This window comes from Salvelinus alpinus, chromosome 24 (genome assembly GCF_045679555.1).
Source record: "Salvelinus alpinus chromosome 24, SLU_Salpinus.1, whole genome shotgun sequence".
Taxonomy (NCBI): Eukaryota; Metazoa; Chordata; class Actinopteri; order Salmoniformes; family Salmonidae; genus Salvelinus; species Salvelinus alpinus.
Genome location: NC_092109.1, coordinates 31,693,190 through 31,707,736, shown reverse-complemented (window position 1 = coordinate 31,707,736; position 14,547 = coordinate 31,693,190). Strand labels below are relative to the sequence as shown.

General features: G+C 45.3%; 1 protein-coding gene across 1 annotated transcript in view; it reads left to right on the top strand.

Moving 5' to 3' along the window:
• The first annotated feature begins 9,001 nt into the window (after positions 1-9,001).
• Positions 9,002-14,547, top strand: part of LOC139551806 (palmitoyltransferase ZDHHC23-A-like) — a 44,335-nt gene continuing 38,789 nt past the window's right edge. The window contains exon 1 of the mRNA XM_071363165.1: positions 9,002-9,420. The gene's annotated coding sequence lies outside the window, so the exon portion shown is untranslated. The remainder of the gene's footprint in view (positions 9,421-14,547) is intronic.

Genomic DNA, 14,547 nt, shown 5'->3' with positions numbered 1-14,547 from the left:
CAGCGATTACATCCTACAAGCTTGGCACACCTGTATTTGGGGAGTTTCTCCCATTCCTCTCTGCAGATCCTCTCAAGCTCTGTCAGGTTGGATGGGGAGTGTCGCTGCACAGCTATTTTCAGGTCTCGTCAATGTTCGATCGGGTTTAAGTCTGGGCTCTGGCTGGGCCACTCAAGAACATACAGAGACTTGTTCCGAAGCCACTCCTGCATTATCTTGTTGGAAGGTGAACCTTTGCCCCAGTCTGAGGTCCTGAGCGCTCTGGAGAAGGTTTTCATCAAGGATCTCTTTGTACTTTGCTCCGTTCATCTTTCCCTCGATCCGGACTAGTCTCCCAGTCCCTGCCGCTGAAAAACATCACCACAGCATGATGCTGCCACCACCATGCTTCACTGTAGGGATGGTGCCATGTTTCCTCCAGATGTGATGCTTGGCATTCAGGCCAAAGAGTTCAATCTTGGTTTCATCAGACCAGAGAATCTTGTTTCTCATGGTATGAGAGTCCTTTAGGTTCCTTTCGGCAAACTCCAAGCGTACTGTTGCGCCTTTTAATGAGGGGTGGCTTCCGTCTGGCCACTCTGCCATAAAGGCCTGATTGGAGGAGTGCTACAGAGATGGTTGTCCTTCTGGAAGGTTCTCCCATCTCCACAGAGGAACTCTGGAGCTCTATCAGAGTGACAATCAGGTTCTTGGTCACCTCCCTGAGCAAGGAGGCTCTTCTCCCCCAATTGCTCAGTTTGGCCGGGCAGCCAGCTCTAGTAAGAGTCTTGGTGGTTTCAAACTTCTTCCATTTAGGAATGATGGAGGCCACTGTGTTCTTGGGGACCTTCAATGCTGCAGACATTTTTTGGTACCCTTCCCCAGATCTGTGCCTCAACACAATCCTGTCTCGGAGCTTTACGGACAATTCCTTTAACCTCATGGCTTTGTTTTTGCTCTGACATGCACTGTCAACTGTAGGACCTTATATAGACAGGTGTGTGCCTTTCCAAATCATGTCCAATCAATTGAATTTATCACAGGTGGAGTCCAATCAAGTTGTAGAAATATCTCAAGGACGATCAATGGAAACAGGATGCACCTGAACTCAATTTCAAGTCTCATAGCAAATGGTCTGAATACTTATGTAAATTATGTATATCTGTTTTTATTTTTATGTAACCTTTTAACTAGGTAAGTCAGTTAAGAACAAATTCTTATTTACAATGACGGCCTACCCCGGCAAACCCGGATGACGCTGGGCCAATTGTGCGCCGCCCTATGGGACTCCCAATCACGTCCAGATGTGATACAGACGACAGATTTTTACCTTGTCAGCTCTGGGATTCGATCTAGCTACCTTAGGCTACCTGCCGCCGTAGAACAAAAACACACAAGAAATAAAAATAACAACACGAGAAAGATAGTAAGCATACTATATACAGGGTCAGTTCCAGTACCATATTTACAATGTGCAGGGATACTGGTGATTGAGGAAGATGCACTGTATATACAGTGAATGTGGACACCCCTTCAAACTAGTGGATTTGGCTATTTCAGCCACACCCATTGCTGACGGGTGTATAACATTGCATGGCTGTGTAATCAATCTCCATAGACAAACATTGACAATAGAATGGACTTACTGAAGAGTTCAGTGACTTTCAATGTGGCACCATCATAGGATGCCACCTTTACAACAAGTCAGTTCGTCAAATTTCTGCCCTACTAGGGCTGCCCCGGTACACTGTAAGGGCTGTTATTGTGGTGGAAATGTCTAGAATCAACAACGGCTCAGACGTGAAGTGGTAGGCCACACAAGCTCCCAGAACGGGACCACGGAGTGGTGAAGCATGTAGCGCGTAAAAATTGTCTGTCCTCGGTTGCAACACTCACTGCCAAGTTCCGAACTGCCTCTGAAAGCAACGTCAGCACAAGAACTGTTCGTCGAGATCTTAATGAAATGGCTTTCCATGGCCAAGCAGCCGTACACAAGCCTAACATCACCATGCGCAATGCCAAGCGTCGGCTGGAGCGGTGTAAAGCTCGCCACCATTGGACTCTGGAGCAGTGGAAACGTGCTCTCTGGAGTGATGAATCACGCTTCACCATCTGGCAGTCCAACGGACAAATCTGGGTTTGGAGGATGCCAGGAGAATGCTACCTGCCCAAATGCATAGTGCCAACTGTAACGTTTGGTGAAGGAGGAATGATGGTGTGGGGCTGTCTTTCATGGTTCATGCTAGGCCCCTTAGTTTCAGTGAAGGGAGATCTTAACGCTACAGCATACGATTACATTCTAGACGATTATGTGCTTCCAACTTTGTGGCAACAGTTTGGGGAAGGCCCTTTCTTATTTCAGCAGGACAATGCCCCTGTACACAAAGTGAGATCCATACAGAAAGGGTTTGTCGAGATCGGTGTGGAAGAACTTGACTGGCCTGCACAGGGCCCTGGCCTCAACCCCCTCGAACACCTTTGGGATGAATTGGAAACCCAAAATCAGTGCCCGACCTCACTAATGCTCTTGTGGCTGAATGGAAGAAAGTACCCGCAGAAATGTTCCAACATCTAGTGGAAAGCCTTCCCAGAAGAGTGGAAGCTGTTATAGCAGCAAAGGGGGGGACCAACTCCATATTAATGCCCATGATTTTAGAATGAGATGTTCGACAAGCGATGTTCGACTTTTGGTCATGTGGTGTATGTATAGAGGTAAGGTGACTAGGCATCAGGATATATGATAAACAGAGTAGCAGCAGCGTCTATGATGATTGTATGTGAGTGTGTGTGTGGAGTCAGTATAAATGCATGTGCATATTATGTGTGTGTGATCAAATGATGGAGTGAGTGTTTGTGTGGGTGTTGGAGTGTCAGTGTGCGTGAGAGTGGAAAAAAAACGATAGTCCATGTAGCTATTTTGTTAGCTATTTAGCAATCTTATGGCTTGGGGATAGAAGCTGTTCAGGAGATTGTTGGTATCAGACTTGATGCACCGGTACCGCTTGCCGTGCGGAAGCCGAGAGAACAGTCTGGAGTCTTTAGCGATTTTCCGGGCATTCCATTCACACCGCCTTATTTAGAGGTGCTGGATGGCAGGGAGCTTGGCCCCAGCGATGTTCTGGCCTATCCGCACCACCCTCTGTAGTGCCGTGCGAACGAAGGCGATGCTGTTGCCATACCAAGCAGTGATGCAGCCAGTCAAGATGCTCTCAATGGTGCAGCTGTAGAACTTTTTGAGGATTTGAGGGAAACATTTTGAGCCTCCTGAGGGGGAAGAGGCGCTGTCGCACCTTCTTCACGACTGCGTGTGTTTGAACCATTCGCTAGGTAGCTGTAACAATGTATTTGAGAGAAGTGCTCATTGTGCAAATGTATTTATATTTTCAATAAACATTGGAGACAAAATCTAGTTTACATGTTGTCAACAACCTAAGACAACCCTGTCTGTTTTGCCCCATAGTTGCGCACACGTTGGTTTTGTTGCTAAACCACTAACCTGTCTACAACACAACATTTTTTTGTGACATAACCATCAGTAGAGTTGAAAATGTGATGGTAACCCATTTAACTTGTATTGTTTTTATCCCATACAGGGGAATTTAACCGCAAATGTAATTTTTATGTGCACTATGCGATCACGCACAGCTTTTTATCCGCAACAAGTTAATTTAATGGAAACACATCTCTGGTGGGAAAATGCGCATATTGTTTTTATGTGGGTTTTAGAATATTCGCATGAAAATCTGTCACCAATTGGATGGAAACCTAGCTACTGTCATAAAAGTTGTATCCTTCAAAAGAAACAATTCACAAAAATGTCTAGTTTAAAAAAAAATCCTGTATTGAAACATTGTTACTTTTCATCGAACCCAAAATATGTAAATAATAGAAAATAGTTGGAAAACAAAACAAACAAGTATTTTTCTCAATTGCATCAAAATCAGCTTATACTGTATACATCTGAAACAACTTCTAATGTAATCTTATTGAGCATCACTATTTCCCACGGTTCTAAATGCTGTTTTTAAATGGAACACACACTCTCTCACCTGACAACCACACCACTAATCCAGGTCCTTGCAGATGCTGAGCTTAATTCCACTCCCCTCCACAGTGGTGCCATTATGGGGAGACAGTGGCAAACTCTTGATGTGTTCCTCAGCATCATGGAGAAGTCCCCAGCAATGGGATTCCCAGAGAAGAATGCCCAGCCTGCAAAGGTATCCTCAGACGTCTGGTTGCCCTCTAGTATGGTGTGCCTCTCCTCGTGCCCATGGAGCACCAACTATACCTCCACCCCATCTGGGTCACCTACAGACAGCAAGCAGGAGAAGACCACATTGTCTCCCGCCATCGCATTCTCTTTATCGGGCTGCTACTGCACCATGAGGCACCCCTCCTCCACCACCAACTCCCTCCTCCACAGGGCCCTCCTCCCCACAACACCCTCCTCCATGAGGTCCCCCTCCTCCAGAACTCAAATCAAATTATTTTGTCACATGCGCCAAATACAACAGTTGTAGACCTTACAGTCCTTAACCAACAATGCAGTTTAAAGAAAATACTAAATTACTAAATAAACAAAAGTAAAAACATCTAAAATAAAAAAGTAACACAACAAAATAACAATAATGAGGTTATATAAAGGGGGTAAAGTGATAATAAACAGTGAGAAGCAGCAGTGTAAAAACAAAGGGGGATGGGGTCAATCTAAATAGACCGGGTGGCCATTTGATACATTTTTCAGCAGTCTTATGGCTTGGGGGTAGAAGCTATTAAGGAGCCTTTTGGACCTAGACTTGGCACTCCGGTACCGCTAACCATTCGGTAGCAGAGAGAGCACTCTATGACTTGGGTGACTGGAGCTTTTAACAATTTTTTGCGCCTTCCGCTGACACCGCCTAGTACATAGGTCCTGAATGGCAGGAAGCTTGGCCCCTGTGATGTACTGGGTCATGCTCCTTACGGTCGGATGCTGAGTAGTTGCCATACCAGGTGGTGATGCAACCGGCCAGGATGCTCTTGATGGTGCAGCTGTAGAACTTTTTGAGGATCTGGGGACCCATGCCAAATCTTTTCAGTTTTCTGAGTAGGAAAAGGCGTTGTCATGCCCTCTTCACGACTGTCTTGGTGTGTTTGAACCATGATAGTTTGTTGGTGACGTGGACACCAAGGAACTCTCGCTCCACTACAGCCCCATCGATCATCTCGTTTGTCTTGCTCACGTTGAGGGAGATGTTGTTGTCCTGGCACCACACTGCCAGATCTCTGACCTCCTCCCTATAGGATGTCTCATCATTGTCGGTGATCAGGCCTACCACCGTTGTGTCGTTAGCAAACTTAATGATGGTGTTGGAGTCATGATTGGCCACGCGGTCGTGGGTGAACAGGGAGGGGACTAAGCTTAGTGATGAGCTTTGTGGGCACTATGGTGTTGAAGGCTGAGCTGTAGTGAATGAATAGCATTCTCACATAAGTGTTCCTTTTGTCCAGGTGGGAAAGGGCAGTGTGGAGTGCAATTGATATTGCGTCATCTGTGGATCTGTTGGGGCGGTATATGAATTGGAGTGGGTCTAGGGTTTCCGGGATGACGGTGTTGATGTGAGCCATGACCAGCCTTTCAAAGCACTTCATGGCTACCGATGTGAATACTACAGGGCGGTAGTCATTTAGGAAGGTTACCTTCGCTTTCTTGGGCACAGGGTGGTCTGCTTGACACATGATTCGTTCAGTGAAGACACTTGCCAGTTGATCCGTGCATGCTCTGAGTGCACGTCCTGGTCATCCGTCTGGGAATGCCTTGTGAATGTTGACCTGTTTAAAGGTCTTACACACATCGGCTACGGAGAGCCCTGCCACATCCGACGAGCGTCAGAGCTGGTGTAGTAGGATTCAATAGTCCTGTATTGATGCTTTGCCTGTTTGATGGTTCGTCTGAGGGCATAGTGGGATTTCTTATAAATATCCGGATTACTGTCCCGCTCCTTGAAAGCGGCAGCTCTAGCCTTTAGCTTGGTGCGGATGTTGCCTGTAATCCATGGGTCCTGGTTGGGATATGTAGGTACGGTTACTGTGGGGACGACGTCATCGATGCACTTTTTGATGAAGCCGGTGACTGAGGTGGTATAGTCCTCAATGCCCCACAAGGCCCCCCTCCTCCATAACTCCCTTCTCCTTCACAAGGCCCCCCTCCTCCACAAAGCCCTCCTCTTCCACAACCCCCTCCTCCTCCACAAGGCCCTCCTCCTCCATGAGGCCATCCTCATCCAGAACTCCCCCCTCCTCCATAACTCCCTCCTCCTCCACAAGTCCTTCCTTCTCCACAACTCCCTCCTCCTCCACAAGGCCCCCTCCTCCACAACTCCCTCCTCCTCCACAACTCCCTCCTCCACGAAGCCCTCCCCATCCACGAAGCCCTTCTCCTCCACAAAGCCCTCCTCCTCTGCGAGGCCCTCCTCCTCCACAAGGCCGTCGTCCTCCACAAGGCCCCCTCCTCCACAAGGCCCCCTCCTCCACAACTCCCTCTTCCTCCACAAAGCCCTCCTCCTCCACAAGGCCCTCCCCATCCACGAAGCCCTTCTCCTCCACAAGGCCCTCTTCCTCCACTGGGACATCAGTACGGACATCAGAAGAAAGTGAAGTGTTTTCTGTCTCAGAGCCAGGCTCTGATAGTGCCGTCACTGTCGTGGTGTCTGTTACAGGACCTTCGGTATGGGCAGCATCTTGCATGGGGTTAGAAGCACCAGAGAATCCCCCCGGTCAACGAGAGAAACAGTTTAGACACACACACACGCACGCAACCAAATACCCACACCCACTAATAAACACACACACACACACACCCTCCACACAGATATTGGCTTACAACAGTTCACACATTCTAGTAAGGACAACAATGACACCATGGATTTACACAGACAGTTAATAGGAGAATAGGCAAACTAGAAAGACATCACAGCAGATCTGACATTGTCAAAATTCTAGAACTGAACTTAAAACACATCTGGAGTATGTGCTGCATGTTATTATCCTTTGCATAAGTAATACCTTTTTTGGAATATTTTCACATTTTGATATCATGATGGGATTTCAAAGGAAAGGTTAACAGCAACAAAAAAACTCAGGGGTGACTTCAAGTCATCATACACAGGCAGAAGCCATACAACAACCTCCTCAACCCTATTAGGTCTTTACACATAGGCCCACACCAGTGGAGGCTAATGGGAAGAGCTATAGTAGGACAAGGTCATTGTAAGGGCTGGAATGGAATAAATGGAATGGTATCAAACATATCAAACACATGGAAACCACACGTTTGACTCTGTTCCACTGATTCCATTCCAGCAATTATAATGATCCCGTCCTCCTATAGCTCCTCCCACCAGACTCCAGTGGTCTACACTCGTTCATTCCACTTTTGCTGACAACAGCTGTACATGCTAGTCAGACGTTGCACTTGTTATTGTCTGTGACTGACTGCATTAACCCCACCAAAATAGATTAGAGAGTCTGTATCTGACAGAGCTTATGTGCGCCAGGCTTTTTAACTGCTGCATGGTTCCGGACTACAGCTTGACTAATGGGACCATACCCAATAACCTGTGGCAGGGGGAGCTTCATCCTGTGTATTGATCCAGTCCATCTACACTGCATCACCAGAGTGGACATTACTGTAAAGTGAAAATTCAGCTGTGTACCGATATCCCAAATGTGTGTGTGTGTGTGCGTGTGATTGGGTATTTACAAGTGAAATCTATAGAGAAATCTAAATATGCACACTTTTTAAAATGTATTTAATGTCATTCACTTGTGCACAATAATGTTTTTTCATAACCATATAATCAGAATCCATGTAAACTGGTACAAATTACATAACTGTTTGGTTTTTTCAACTGTTTGTGTGCATTGTGAGTCACACACAATTATTTGTCAGTAGACAATTGTCTGTTTTGGTTGTTTGCTGCTCATTGGGGCTTGGTTTACTAAGATGCCTCATTTAGGTTAGAGCTATAATATGTCACCTCTGAATATGCACATTTTTATTTGTCAAAAGTCAATTATCATTTTGTTTATTTTCAGTATAACCTTACATCAGAAAGCACTGCTTTTGTATTACTCTACCTATTAACATAATGTGATTCCTGCTTCCCATCACACATACACTTGATGGGGACGGGTCATATTGCTGGCTGGAGGAAATATGATGCCGAAGGGTGGGTCTGTCCCACAGATCTTCCCACTCTCCTCTTGCATGACTATGTCGCCTGTCTTGTCTCCCACACCAAGTCAACTCAGTGTGGATTATCAGGGCTGCTGTTGGACTTTTTAACACCTCAGTGTTATCATTCATGGAAAGGGACACCCATGACATACTGTCCATGTAGCAGCAGCAACACCAGGCTAAAGTTACCTAAAGTTTTCCAAGCCAACAATTCGGCAGCCGTGATAACAAAATGGTATCAGACTAATTTTAAAGGCTATTGAAGGGAACAACTGGCTGGAGAAGGGTGATTGACCTATAACACATTAGAGCAGGGTGATGGTAATATCAGGGGTGAGGTCTATGCATCTGTGCTTATCGTGGCATTTAAGGCAATTTCAGTATAGTCTAATATCATGTATTTCTATAGAGATGTTGAAAAATGATCAACTATGCAATGTCTCAGGTGCAGAACATTGACTTTGCAAGGACCATCAGCCTCAGCCATTCACAGCACTGAGTGGAGGTCGGGATATCATGTCAGACAAATACATTTTGTTAATGTCCAACAAAGCTTTAGCCTACTGTTTACATCAGCACATTTACAAGTATACCATCCTCCCATGATGTATCGCAATAGACCATTTGAGCTATTTAAATTGTGTTGCCCCTTCCAAAGTAGTCAGGCGCAGTGGTGACACTTTCTGTCTGAGAATACGCGGCATGCATACCACCTCCATACGCTGCCACACGCTATCGCTGCCACTGGAAAGCATGCCAATTACCTTTTTCAACACTGTCACCCAAGCCAATCTGGCTATCTCCTCTCATCAAGTCTGCTCCTCTACAATGACCGACATGTTGCTTTCCCATGAGGAGGAATAAAACCTAATCAAGCTCTCCCCGCCCAAAAAAAACGTCTGGATTACAGGATATTACACTATACAAAGTTTTTGACTGAAACGGATATCACACCTATCAAAGCTTGTTGGATACCCCGGTACCACCTGGAATTCGCGGCCACGTAAATTCGGACTGAAGTTTTTCTAGTGTAGACGTGTTAACCGACCATAAACTAAAACAGATTGAAACGGATATTTGGTTTGACGTGGAAAATCAGACATATATTTCACCAAAAACATAAGATAAATAAATAAAAATGATTGATGTTCCTAAAACAAAGGGTCTTTAGCCTAGTCTTCGAGGAAAAGGTGCTTTCACCGAATAAATCTTCGGCCCAGGTAAATGTAGGCTATGCACTTTTTTTCTCTCAAAGGTAAGCTAGATGCACACAATTTTACACAATGCAGGCTACTGAAGCAATCATAGGCGTTATGAGATGTAATTCTCTGGGAACAAGTTTAAACTGCAGAAGTGGTCAAAATATTGACTACCTTGTTTATTGCTATGCGATATCCCATTCATTTAGAATATTGGATTGAAACATGAAACATATTTACTTAATAATTGTTTAATACATTTGCATTGTTTGTTCAACCTTTCCCTTTAAACTGTGACTATATCCTACAGTTATTTCAAGTTAATTTAATGAGAAGAAAATATTGAAGTCAATATTTAGACTGCCTCTGCATTTTTTACTTAAATTCACTCACTATCGAAGAGCTGGGCTATATTTGAAGTAGAATGCCAGAAGACAAAGCCAACACTGGCAGTCACTCCAACAACGTACATTCTATCTCACTGTACGACTGGCGTGCTTGGGAACCGGGGTTTAGTTGGCCCAGATAGGTCTTCCCTAAGGAAATGACGGCCTTGTTTCTAAAAGCGACATATTAGAGGAAAGTCATTTTATTGTAAAACTTGTTAAAATCAAAAGCTATTTTAATTGATTCCATTAATTGACTCCCCATGTCACTTCATGAGGCAGATGATGGTATAGTATTCCTAGTTGGTAAGACTAGTAAAATGTGTGTGTGCGCGTGCACTTGTAATCGATTTGAGCGCAAGTAGTGGAGACCTTTCAGACAACTTAACCTTGATGTCTTCATTATGATGAAGAACTGTCTGTGGGGGGTCAAGACAAAGAGATTCTTAAATTATATCCATGAAGTAGACCATCTAAGAGAGTACTCAGTGTCAAATAATATTTTCAAGGTCTTTCTCTCCCTGCTAGTTAATTGATTGATTATTGGCACCCAGATATACCCCTCATCTGGGGCGCCAGTCAGTCCTTGAATCAGTCCTGCACACCTTGAGGGCCGTATTTGAGAAAGGTGATGCTCCAACCGTACATACCGCTAGAGCAGCAAGCTAGCTTTTCGTATGCAGTTAATTCGGGAAGTATTCAGACCCCTTCACATTTTCCACATTTTGTTAAGTTACAGACTTATTTTTTTTTAAGTATCCCTTATCAATCTACACACAATACCCCATAATGACAAAGTGAAAACAGGTTGAGAAATTTTTGCACATGTATTACAAATAAAAAACATAAATACCTTATTTACATAAGTATTCAGACCCTTTGCTATGAGACTCGAAATTGAGCTCAGGTGCATCCTGTTTCCATTGATCATCCTTGAGATGTTTCTACAACCTGATTGGAGTCCATCTGTGGTAAATTCAATCGATTGGACATGATTTGGAAAGGCACACACCTGTCTATATAAGGTCCCACAGTTGACAGTGCATGTCAGAGCAAAAACCAAGCCATGAGGTTGATAGAATTGTCCGTAAGAGCTCAGAGACAGGATTGTATTGAGGCACAGATCTTCGGAAGGGTCCCAAACAATTTCTGCAGCATTGAAGGTCCCTAACAACACAGTGGCCTCCATCACTCTTAAATGGAAGAAGTTTGGAACCACCAAGACTGAGCAATCGGTGGAGAAGTTCAGGGAAGTGACCAAGAACCCGATGGTCACTCTGACAGAGCTCCAGAGTTCCTCTGTGAAAATGGGAAAACCTTCTCTGCAGCACTCCGCCAATCATGACCTCAGACTGTGGCGAAGGTTCACTTTCCAACAGGACAACAACCCTAAGCACGCAGCCATGACAATGCAGGAGTGGCTTTGGGACAAGGCTCTGAATGTCCTTGAGTGGCCCAGCCAGGGCCCGGACATGAACCCGATCGAACATCTCTGGAGAGACCTGAAAATAGCTGTGCAGCGACACTCCCCATCCAACCTGACAGAGGTTGAGAGAATCTGCAGAGAAGAATGGGAGAAACTCCCCAAATACAGATGTGCCAAGCTTGTAGTATCATACCCAAGAAGGCTTGAGGCTGTAATTGCTGCCAATGTGCTTCAACAAAGTACTGAGTAAAGGGTCTGAATACTTATGGAAATTTTATATTGAAGTTTTTTTTATGATACATTTTCTAAAATGTCTAAAAAACCTTTTTTTGCTTTGTAATTATGGGGTATTGTGTCTAGAGTGATGAGGAGAAAAAACAATTTAATCGATTTTAGAATAAGGCTGTAACGTAACAAAATTCAAGGGGTCAAGGGGTCTGAATACTTTCCGAATGCACTGTAGGAGGCGAAAGTTGACTTCAGGCCTTGACAGAGGTGACATTACCATGCAAGTTTAAGATGTTCAAATCAAATCAAAGTTTATTTGTCACGTGCGCCGAGTACAACAGGTGTAGACCTTACAGTGAAATGCTTACTTACATGCTCTAACCAATAGTGCAAAAAAGGTATTAGGTGAACAATAGGTAAGTAAAGAAATAAAACAACAGTAAGGGCTATATACAGTAGCGAGGCTATAAAAGTAGCGAGGCTACATACAGACACCGGTTAGTCAGGCTGATTGAGGTAGTATGTACATGTAGATATGGTTAAAGTGACTATGCATATATGATGAACAGAGAGTAGCAGTAACGTAAAAGAGGGGTTGGCGGGCGGTGGGTGGCGGGACACAATGTAGATAGCCCGGTTAGCCAATGTGCGGGAGCACTGGTTGGTCGGCCCAATTGAGGTAGTATGTACATGAATGTATAGTTAAAGTGACTATGCATATATGATAAACAGAGAGTAGCAGCAGTGTAAAAAAAGGGGTTGGGGGGGGGCACACAATGCAAATAGTCCGGGTAGCCATTTGATTACCTGTTCAGGAGTCTTATGGCTTGGGGGTAAAAACTGTTGAGAAGCCTTTTTGTCCTAGACTTGGCACTCCGGTACTTGCCATGCGGTAGTAGAGAGAACAGTCTATGACTGGGGTGGCTGGGGTCTTTGACAATTTTTAGGGCCTTCCTCTGACACCGCCTGGTGTAGATGTACTGGATGGCAGGCAGCTTAGCCCCAGTGATGTACTGGGCCGTACGCACTACCCTCTGTAGTGCCTTGCGGTCAGAGGCCGAGCAATTGTCGTACCAGGCAGTGATGCAACCAGTCAGGATGCTCTCGATGTTGCAGCTGTAGAACATTTTGAGGATCTCAGGACCCATGCCAAATCTTTTTAGTTTCCTGAGGGGGAATAGGCTTTGTCGTGCCCTCTTCACAACTGTCTTGGTGTGTTTGGACCATTCTAGTTTGTTGTTGATGTGGACACCAAGGAACTTGAAGCTCTCAACCTGCTACACTACAGCGCCGTCGGTGAGAATGAGGACGTGCTCGGTCCTCCTTTTCCTGTAGTCCACAATCATCTCCTTAGTCTTGGTTACGTTGAGGGATAGGTTGTTATTCTGCCACCACCCGGCCAGGTCTCTGACCTCCTCCCTATAGGCTGTCTCGTCGTTGTCGGTGATCAGGCCTACCACTGTTGTGTCGTCTGCAAACTTAATGATGGTGTTGGAGTCGTGCCCGGCCATGCAGTCGTGGATGAACAGGGAGTACAGGAGGGGACTGAGTACGCACCCCCGGGGAGCTCCAGTGTTGAGGATCAGCGTGGCAGATGTGTTGCTACCTACCCTCACCACCTGGGGGCGGCCCATGAGGAAGTCCAGGATCCAGTTGCAGAGGGAGGTGTTAAGTCCCAGGATCCTTAGCTTAGTGATGAGCTTTGAGGATACTATGGTGTTGAACGCTGAGCTGTAGTCAATGAATAGCATTCTCACATAAGTGTTCCTTTTGTCCAGGTGGGAAAGGGCAGTGTGGAGTGCAATAGAGATTGCATAGTCTGTGGATCTGTTTGGGCGGTATGCAAATTGGAGTGGGTCTAGGGTTTCTGGATAATGGTGTTGATGTGAGCCATTACCAACCTTTCAAAGCACTTCATGGCTACGGACGTGAGTGTTACGGGTCAGTAGTTATTTAGGCAGGTTGCCTTTGTGTTCTTGGGCACAGTGACTATGGTGGTCTGCTTGAAACATGTTGGTATTACAGACTCAATCAGGGACATGTTGAAAATGTCAGTGAAGACACCTGCCAGTTGGGCAGCACATGCCCGGAGCACACGCCCTGGTAATCCGTCTGGCCCCGCAGCCTTGTGTATGTTGACCTGTTTAAAGGTCTTACTCACGTCGGCTACGGAGAGAGTGATCACACAGTCGTCCGGAGCAGTTGATGCTCTCATGCATGTTTCAGTGTTGCTTGCCTCGAAGCGAGCATAAAAGTGATTTAGCTCGTCTGGTAGGCTTGTGTCACTGGGCAGCTCACAGCTGTGCTTCCCTTTTTAGTCTGTAATAGTTTGCAAGCCCTGCCACATAAGATGAGCGTCAGAGCCGGTGTAGTATGATTCAATCTTGGCCCTGTATTTGCCTGTTTGATGGTTCGTCACAGGGCATAGCAGGATTTCTTGTAAGCTTCCGGGTTAGAGTCCCGCACCTTGAATGCGGCAGCTCTACCCTTTAGCTCAGTGTGAATGTTGCCTGTAATCCATGGCTTCTGGTTGGGGTATGTACGTACAGTCACTGTGAGGACGACGTCCTCGATGCACTTATTGATAAAGCCAGTGACTGATGTGGTGTACTCCTCAATGTCATCGGAAGAATCCTGGAACATGTTCCAGTCTGTGATAGCAAAACAGTCCTGTAGTTTAGCATCTGCTTCATCTGACCACTTTTTTATAGAACGAGTCACTGGTAACCATTACCTCAGTGATGGAATAAGATTTCCAACACAGTCCATATTACTGAAGCACTTCACTGAATGAAGACTGAAGACTACTCTCCATATCCTTACCACACCGAAATAACAAATAATGTATATACTGAACAAAAATATAAATGCAACATGCACCAATTTCAATGATTTTACTGAGTTACAGTTCATATAAGGAAATCAGTCAATTGAAATAAATTCAATAGACCCTAATCTATGGATTTCACATGACTGGGCATAGGCCCACCCACTGGGGAGCCAGGCCCAGCCAATCAGAATTGGTTTTTTTCCCCACAAAAGGCTTTATTACAGACAGAAATACTCATCAGTTTCATCAGCTGTTGGATGGCTGGTCTCAGACGATCC